At 41.0% G+C, this 8938-nt stretch overlaps 1 long non-coding RNA gene across 1 annotated transcript; it reads left to right on the top strand.

Moving 5' to 3' along the window:
• Positions 1-1334: 1334 nt before the first annotated feature.
• On the top strand, positions 1335-8247 carry LOC127356757 (uncharacterized). The gene is made up of 3 exons (XR_007882061.1): positions 1335-1487; positions 2291-2489; positions 8182-8247. It is a non-coding gene; the product is annotated as an uncharacterized LOC127356757 (long non-coding RNA).
• Positions 8248-8938: the final 691 nt, after the last annotated feature.

The following is an 8938-nucleotide window of genomic DNA, read 5'->3' as shown; positions in this document are numbered from 1 at the left end:
CCTTGTGTTGCTCCTGGCCGAGGCTTATCAAAGAGCTCCTTTCATAAGTGCCAGGATCAAGCCACTGCTGTGACTGCTTGGCACCCACTGAGGTGGTTTGGAGATGGGGAGGGGGGGGCTTCAAAACAAAGAAGGCAAGGCAGAGGAAGTCAAAATTGAAGATGGTGAGTGAAGGGGAGATGGTGCATTTGTGCATTTAAAGAAAAATGGGAAAGGAAAAAGGCTGAGTTCGGAGGGGAATTGCCCACGGCTTCTGCAAAGTGTCTGTGGAATAAAAGAGTGTGTGTATGTGTGCGTTGTTGTTCATGACAGAGAGGGAGAAGTGGAGAACGGAGAAGAGGGCAATCTTTTGAGTCTGGGGAGGAGTTGTTTTATATATGTGCTGAGAAAATTAATATGTATTTGCTTTAAGCCTTCTCTGCCTCAGTGATTTCTTGCTGACGCGCACTATAATGCACAGAATATCCAGGTGAATGCAGAAACAGTGAAGGACATGACTCCAGAGGAAACGAGCAACACACACACAGAATACCCTGAGGCCATGTGTTCCTCCTCACTACACCAGCCATGGTTCTATTAAGCCTGACGTCTGCTCTGTTTACTAAAGCATGTGACAGCATTGCATTTTTACAAGACTCTTAATAACTGACTTTGCTGACCAGAGATCATGCACTTAAAGGTGAGTCAACCTGGTGTTACTTCATGTTCAGGGGTTCTTGTTTGAACAACTGATACTAAAGTGATCAAGACATGTTGTAACCACTTTGCATGTTATGTCACATGTGTATTCATATCAGCCTTATTGCATGCACTTTTCACTGCAGTGAGCTGATAACAGTTGCATGCCCTGTATGCAAGATCATGAAATGTTTACTAGTTGATTGCACAGACACGCTTATCAGCCAAGAGTAAGATACTGTACAGACAATTTAGTGAAGATGTTCAGGGTAGCTGAATGTTGTCACCCATGAACATGGCTTGATCTTTAGTCTCTGTTTACACGTTGTCTTTTTTTCCCTTGACTGAGCAGCAGAGCTCCAGGAAAATTGTTGTTTAACTCTTTGTCTTCCTATCTGCAGCATCAAGAGAAGTGAAAAATAGTGGGCTTGCTTTTTCACTAACCTGCTGCAGGGCTGGCTAATATATCCAGGTACCATAATTAATGTGGTGATGTGGTGTACCAGGTGTGTGTGTGTGTGTGTGTGTGTGTGTGTGTGTGTGTGTGTGTGTGTGTGTTGTGTGCGCTTCATGTGTGCATTCCCTCAGTCTGACTTGCCTGCAGCGAGCTGGTTGCGGCTTCACTCGATCTTGACTTCTCTCCCTCCAGGCTCCCAAATGATGGGCTGACCTTTCCACCTCGGCCAGGACTGCAGCGTCACTCACAGCATGAACTGAAAGCTCATCTCCTCACTAAACACTTCACATTGCTCTCCACTCTGCCTTCCACCTCCACTTGCATCTGATTTGAATCATGCTTTACAAGAAAGGTCAGAATTCTATATTCTTGTGATACACTGTATTTGCAATATTTATTACCTGTGCTGTGGGTTTTGAAGCACCGTACACAAGCATCACCATGTGTCATTAGTAATGTAAGTTTACTTATCCTTTAACGATAAAAAATAGGTGGCTATGGAGTAAATAAATATATGGTTTCTGGCACAGTGTGCAGGGCTTGACACATTGAACCCGTAATTTTTGTCCCTTTACTTAAGGATTTTTTAGTTAAACAGTAGCTATAAAAAAGAAGCTATGTGTCAAGAGCTTAAAATAAGCTTTTCCTGTACTTCTCTGCCTAAGTCCTCCATATTGCTTCAGGGTCCTGAAATTCAAAATCTATGTGTGGCTTGTCTGTTTATGAGTAATGAGTGTGGGTCATATGTTGACCCAGGTGGTTGAAAATCTGTCAGGTAGTAACATCTGTCAGGTGTAAGTGCTTTGATTTTAGTTGTGACAGTTAATCGTTTTAATTATTATGTTCGTAAAATGCAAAGTACATTGCTGAACTGTTTTTAGCCCTGAGAGTGTGAAAGCTATCTCTGTGCAAGTGTTTTGGAACTCGACACTCATCGGAGTTAATTCAACATTTATGATCTCTCTGATAAGCTATGAATAAACATCTTTGGTAAATATTTGTTACTGAACAGACACATCACTGCAGAATTTGTATTGAAAACTGAGTGGTGTAAATATTTCCTTGTTTGAGAAATATTTGCTGTAGAAAAGTGAGGATTTTTTTGTGGTACTCTCTCTTTGTGTGTTTGTTCTCCCTATATCTTGGCTGACCCAGGGGAAGTCCCAGGGTGGTTTTCTTCATCCAGGCATTGAAGACAGGAGCCTGTCAAAACCTCAGCTGGAGTCCAGCGAAGGTTCTCTGTGGCCTGGTCTTGCTCCCAGCATGGCAGGACTGCAGCAGAGAAACCAAAGAGGAATATTCTGTCCTGGGGGAGAAGGATCAAGCTTATGTGGAATTGACAACTTCCCCAAAGGTGAGATGAATGGAGGAGATAAAGAGTGTTAGGAGTAAGATGTTAAGTCTCCTGTGTTATATGCATTCTTCACACAAACACAATTGTATCTTGCACTTCCTGCTCTGTGTACACTGTTTGGTGCTGTAGCTCTGTCAGTGAACGCTAAATATAAATTAGTTTTACTCGTTACAGCGGTTATTTACCCGCTTAACATTTAAACGTAGACTAGTTCTACTTAAACACTTGGAGTTTCTCCCTCTTTTAGGGACTTTTCACTACTTTCAAAGTTTTTGATACACTCTAGTTTCATTAGCATTAGCAGTTAGCTATGGCTTCTCCCTCTCCCTCTCCTCTGTCCTGCTCAGTGTGTCAGATGTTCAGTTATTCCTCTGCCTCCTTTAAAGATAATGGTACCTGTATTAAATGTAGTTTATTTACTGCGCTGGAGGCGAGGCTTAGTGAGTTAGAGGAACGGCACCGCACCACGGAGATATCTTTAGCCGCTATAGTTAGCCAGCCCCCGGTAGCCGGTGCGGTCCGACCGAAGGTAGCTTCTGTTAGCTCTGTAGATCCCCGATAGTTCCCGAGCAGCCGGGAAGACAGGGAGGCTGGGTGACTGAGCGAAGGAAGACTAGAACGGTGAAGCCCACAGGTCACCACCAACCGCTTCACGTTTCTAATACATTTTCCCCACTCAGCGATACACCCGCTGAGGAACCAACTCTGGTTATTGGCAGCTCCATAGTCAGAAACGTGAAGTTAGCGAAGCCAGCGGCCATAGTTAAATGCATCCCTGGGGCCAGAGCGGGCGACATTGAATCAAATTTAAAACTGCTGGCTAAAGGTAAACGTAAATACAGTAAGATTGTTATCCACGTCGGCGGTAACGACACCCATTTACGCCAATCGGAGGTCACTAAGATTAATGTGGAGTCGGTGTGTAACTATGCTAAGACAATGTCGGACACCGTAGTTTTCTCTGGACCCCTCCCCAATGTGACCAGTGATGACATGTATAGCCGCATGTCGTCATTCCACCGCTGGCTGTCGAGGTGGTGTCCAGCAAACGATGTGGGCTTCATTGATAACTGGAAGCCTTTTGGGGAAAACCTGGTCTGATTAGGAAAGACGGCATCCATCCCACTTTGGATGGAGCGGCTCTCTTATCTAGGAATATGGCGAAGTTTATCTCTAAAACCTGACAGTCCAGAGTTAGGACCAGGAAGCAGAGCTGCTGTCTTACACACTTCTCTGCGCTTTCTTTAGAACAGTCACCCACCCAAAACCCCATAGAGACTGTGTCTGTCCCCCGACCACCTAAACTATTTAAAGAAATAAAAACAAGAGGAGTTCAACATAAAAATCTAATAAAAATTAAAACCAACTCCTCAGTAGCACAAAATAAGAGAATGAAATGTGGGCTGTTAAATATCAGGTCTCTGTCCTCTAAAGCTGTTTTAGTGAATGAATTAATATCAGATTATGATATTGATTTACTTTGTCTTACTGAGACCTGGTTGTCCCACGAGGAGTATGTTAGCCTAAATGAATCCACCCCCCAGTCATATTAATACTCACATTCCTCGAGGCACAGGCCGAGGAGGTGGAGTAGCAGCTATATATGATTCGAGCGTTTTAATGGACCCTAAACCTAAACTAAATTATAATTCATTTGAAAGCCTTGTTCTTAGTCTTTCTCACCCAAACTGGAAAACACTGCAGCCAGTTCTATTTGTTATAGTGTACCGCGCTCCTGGACCGTACTCTGATTTTATATCTGAATTTTCAGAGTTTCTATCAAGCTTAGTCCTTAAATCAGATAAAGTAATTATTGTAGGTGATTTTAATATTCATGTGGATGTTGACAATGACAGCCTTAGTAATGCATTTATATCATTAATAGACTCAATTGGCTTCTGTCAGAGTGTAAATAAACCAACTCATTGTTTTAATCACACTCTTGACCTTGTTTTATCATATGGCATTGATATTGAACATTTAATAGTCTTCCCACATAATCCTTTCCTATCTGACCATTATTTAGTAACTTTTGAATTCATACTATTAGATTATAAGCCATTAGGCAAAACTTCCTACAGCAGATGTCTATCTGACAGTGCTGTAGCTAAATTTAAGGAGGAGATTCCTTCAGTGTTTAATTCAATGCCATGTCTGAATTTAACAGAGTCCTATAACAACTTTAGTCCCTCTGAAATTGATAATCTTGTCGATAGTGCTACAGGCTCACTACGATCAACATTAGACTCTATCGCTCCTATAAAAGGAAATTATTAAAACATAGGAGACTAGCACCTTGGTATAACAACCAAACACGCCAGTTAAAGCAAATAGCTAGGAAATCTGAAAGGAAATGGCGCTCTTCCAAATTATCAGAATATCACTCAAATTGGCAAGATGATCTTAAGATTTATAGAAAGGCCCTCCGTAATGCCAGAGGAGCCTATTACTCAGCACTAATAGAAGAAAATAAGAACAACCCTAGGTTCCTCTTCAGCACTGTAGCCAGGCTGACTGAGAGTCACAGCTCTATCGAGCCACATATCCCCATAAACTTAAGTAGCAATGACTTCATGAGCTTCTTCGATAATAAAATTATTACTATTAGAGAAAAATTAATCACCAACTGCCATCAACAGTTATCAGTGGCTCTCCAAGTTCAGGGACTTCTGTCAATGTAAACTTAGATGTATATTTAGAATGTTTTTCTGCTATCGATCTTCATCAGTTAACTTCAATCATTTCTTCATCGAAGCCATCAACCTGTCTGTTACACCCGATCCCACCTAGGCTGCTTAAAGAAGTTGTTCCCTTAATTGGCACTTCTTTACTGGATATGATTAATCTTTCTTTATTATCAGGATATGTACCACAGTCCTTTAAAGTAGCTGTAATTAAACCCCTTCTTAAAAAGTCCACTCTTGACCCAGGGGTTTTAGCCAACTATAGACCGATTTCTAACCTCCCGTTCCTCTCTAAGATTCTGGAGAAAGTAGTCGCCAAAGAGTTGTGTGACTTTCTACATAACAATAGTTTATTTGAGGATTTTCAGTCAGGATTTAGAGTTCATCATAGCACAGAGACAGCTCTGGTTAAAGTTAATAATGACCTTCTGACTGCTTCTGACAATGGACTTGTCTCTGTACTTGTATTATTAGATCTTAGTGCTGCATTTGACACCATTGACCATGATATTCTTTTACAGAGACTTGAGCATCAAATTGGCATTAAAGGAACTGCCCTAACCTGGTTTAAGTCATACTTATCAGATCGTTCTCAGTTTGTACATGTTAACGATGAATCCTCCATAAATACTAAAGTTAGTCATGGAGTTCCACAAGGTTCTGTACTTGGACCAATACTATTTAGGCAACATTATTAGGAATCACTCCATTAACTTTCACTGTTATGCAGATGATACGCAGTTATATCTATCAATCAAACCCAATGAAATTAATCAATTATCTAAATTACAAACATGTCTTAAGGACATAAAATCCTGGATGACCTGCAATTTTCTGATGTTAAACTCAGAGAAAACCGAAATTCTTGTTCTTGGCCCCAAAAACCTTAGAGACTCATTGTCTAAAGATATAGTCACTCTAGATGGCATTAACTTGGCCTCTAGCACCACTGTCAGGAATCTTGGAGTTATCTTTGATCAGGATTTGTCATTTAACTCCCACATAAAGCAGACCTCTAGGACTGCCTTCTTTCATTACGTAATATTAGAAAAATTAGACACATACTATCACAGACAGATGCAGAAAAACTAATCCATCCATTTGTTACTTCAAGGCTGGATTACTGCAACTCTTTATTATCAGGTTGCCCCAATAAGTCCATTAAAACGCTCCAATTAATTCAGAACGCTGCAGCACGAGTACTGACAGGAACTAGAAAAAGAGATCACATCTCTCCTGTACTAGCTACTCTGCATTGGCTCCCTATAAAATGTAGAATTGAATTTAAAATCCTCCTCCTCACCTATAAAGCTCTTCATGGTCAGGCCCCTTCATATCTTAAAGAGCTCATAGTACCCTATTACCCCACTAGAACACTACGTTCTCTGAATGCTGGGCTACTTGTGGTTCCTATAGTCTCTAAAAGTAGAACAGGAGCCAGAGCCTTCAGTTACCAAGCTCCTCTCCTGTGGAACCAGCTTCCAGTTGTGGTTCGGGAGGCAGACACCCTCACCACATTCAAGAGTAGGCTTAAGACATTCCTCTTTGATAAAGCTTATAGTTAGGGCTGGATCAGGTGAGTCCTGAACCATCCCTTAGTTATGCTGCTATAGGCCTAGACTATCGGGGATTTCCCATGGTGCACTGAGCTACTCTCTTCCTCTCTCTTTCTGCACTCATTCATGTCCCTTTAATGCATGTTACTAACTCCACTTCTTCCCCAGAGTTCTTGTGCTTTCTCGTCTCGCAGGTTCTCATGGATCCTGGTGGAGCCTCCTGCCATGGTCCTGCTTGACTGCCATTGCCAATACTGTTGTTGCTGTGCACCTGTCTGTCTGTCTGTCGCTCTCTCTCTCTCTCTCTCTCTCTCTCTCTCTCTCTCTCTCTCTCTCTCCACCCCAACTGGTCGAGACAGACGACCACCCACCTAGAGCCGGAGGATCTGTCCTAGGTTTCTGCCTTTTAACAGGCAGTTTTTCCTTGCCCTTGTCGCCAAGTGCTTGCTCATGGTGGTACTGTTGGGTCTCTGTAATTAATGTTAAAGAGTTCGGTCTAGACCTGCTCTATTTGAAAAGTGTCCTGAGATAACTTCTGTTATGAATTGGCGCTATACAAATAAAATTGAATTGAATTGAATTGAATTGGTAAGAGGAAATGTGTGTGGAGGAAAAGGTTTAGTGAAATGCACCAGCAATACTGTGGTAATTGAAACTATGATCTCAATAATGATCGTCATGACCTTAAAAGAATAATTCAGCATTTTGGGAAATACACTTATTGGTTTTCTTGCTGAGAGTTGCATTGCGGAGTTCTGATTTTACTGACTAATTTGATCATAAAATGTATTATCATTTACAAACATCAGGTTTTTTTGTGTTTTTTTTTTTTACAACCCAGGTTCTTATATTCATACTCAAAGTTTCTGTTATGCTTTTGTGTTGCTGTGTTGCCCACTTCCTCAAATAACGCCCTTAAGTAAAACACAAAAACAGTGAAATTACTGTAAATTATGCAAAATGATGAATGTACTGCCTTGTACTGATATTAATATTAAAACCACTAAGTCATAAGGTAATAATTGCACCCCTCTTTTAGTTCAGCAGCAACACAATTGCACAAGTACACAAAAGGTCAAGGCTCTATATATACAGGAAACAGATGCATCATGCAATCACCACATATTTCACTGTGAGCCCATTGAGCCTGCTGTAGGTGTGTGTGTGTGTGTGTGTGTGTGTGTGTGTGTGTGTGTGTGTGTGTGTGTGTGTGTGTGTGTGTGTATGTGCGCGTGTGTGTGTGTGTACTTTGGGGATAGAAGCAATAAAGCTGCTGGTAAAGTATCTTCTCAGCAAAGAGAAACAAATACAATCTATCTATCTATCTATCTATCTATCTATCTATCTATCTATCTATCTATCTATCTATCTCAAAATAAAATAAATAAAATGGGTATGAATCCATATTCACAACAGTAATATGTCATGTAAAACTCTCTGGGTTCCTTACAGTGCAATGTCATACGGAGTCATCTTCACTCCTCACCCCTCTCCCCCACCATCCGCCCTCTCCCCTCTTGCTGCCAGTCACCCGTGGGCCCCCGACCTCCAACCTCCAACTCCAGCCAGCTTCATGCCCCACCCTGCAGCTTCCATCTTACGACGGAGACCATCCACACAGCAAGTATTATGCAATAAGTATGTATTTATGTATATTAAGTCTTCCTGATGAATCATGTGCAACGTGGAGGGAATTTTTGATGAACTCTGATGAAGTCCCTGTCCCTTAAGCTCCATGTCACATTGCAGGCCTGTCTCCCAACTCAGTTATATATCATATAGCCATCAGGGAGGAGAGAGTACAGTACAAAACATCATTAATATGAAAATCATTAATATGGATCTGGGAGCAGGGAAAACACATCCTGAAATAATGAGAAACCCATGATTAGTAATACTGTATCTCCACATTTGGGCACACATTTGTTATTAATCATTAAAAAATAAGTGTGAGAAAATTTTGTGTATATGTTAACAATATCTACATTAAAAGATGTATATATTTTAGTTTTTAAGAGCTTTTACTGCAGCATCTGGACAGCTTTATCAGGAGTCTGGTTCATAAGACACAGCACCTTCTGCACAGCTGACCTTGACCTTGTATGTCTCTTTATTTATTTATTTATTTATTTATTTCCGATTTCTACTTAATCTTTTCCTCAAGAAAATGTTTTCAATTGGCCTGACTGAGCATATTTTCAGGTGAAAT

Source organism: Dicentrarchus labrax, unplaced genomic scaffold, assembly GCF_905237075.1.
Source record: "Dicentrarchus labrax unplaced genomic scaffold, dlabrax2021, whole genome shotgun sequence".
In the NCBI taxonomy this organism is placed as follows: Eukaryota; Metazoa; Chordata; class Actinopteri; family Moronidae; genus Dicentrarchus; species Dicentrarchus labrax.
The sequence above is the reverse complement of the archived record's forward strand: the minus strand, read 5'-3'. Positions and strand labels throughout refer to the sequence as shown.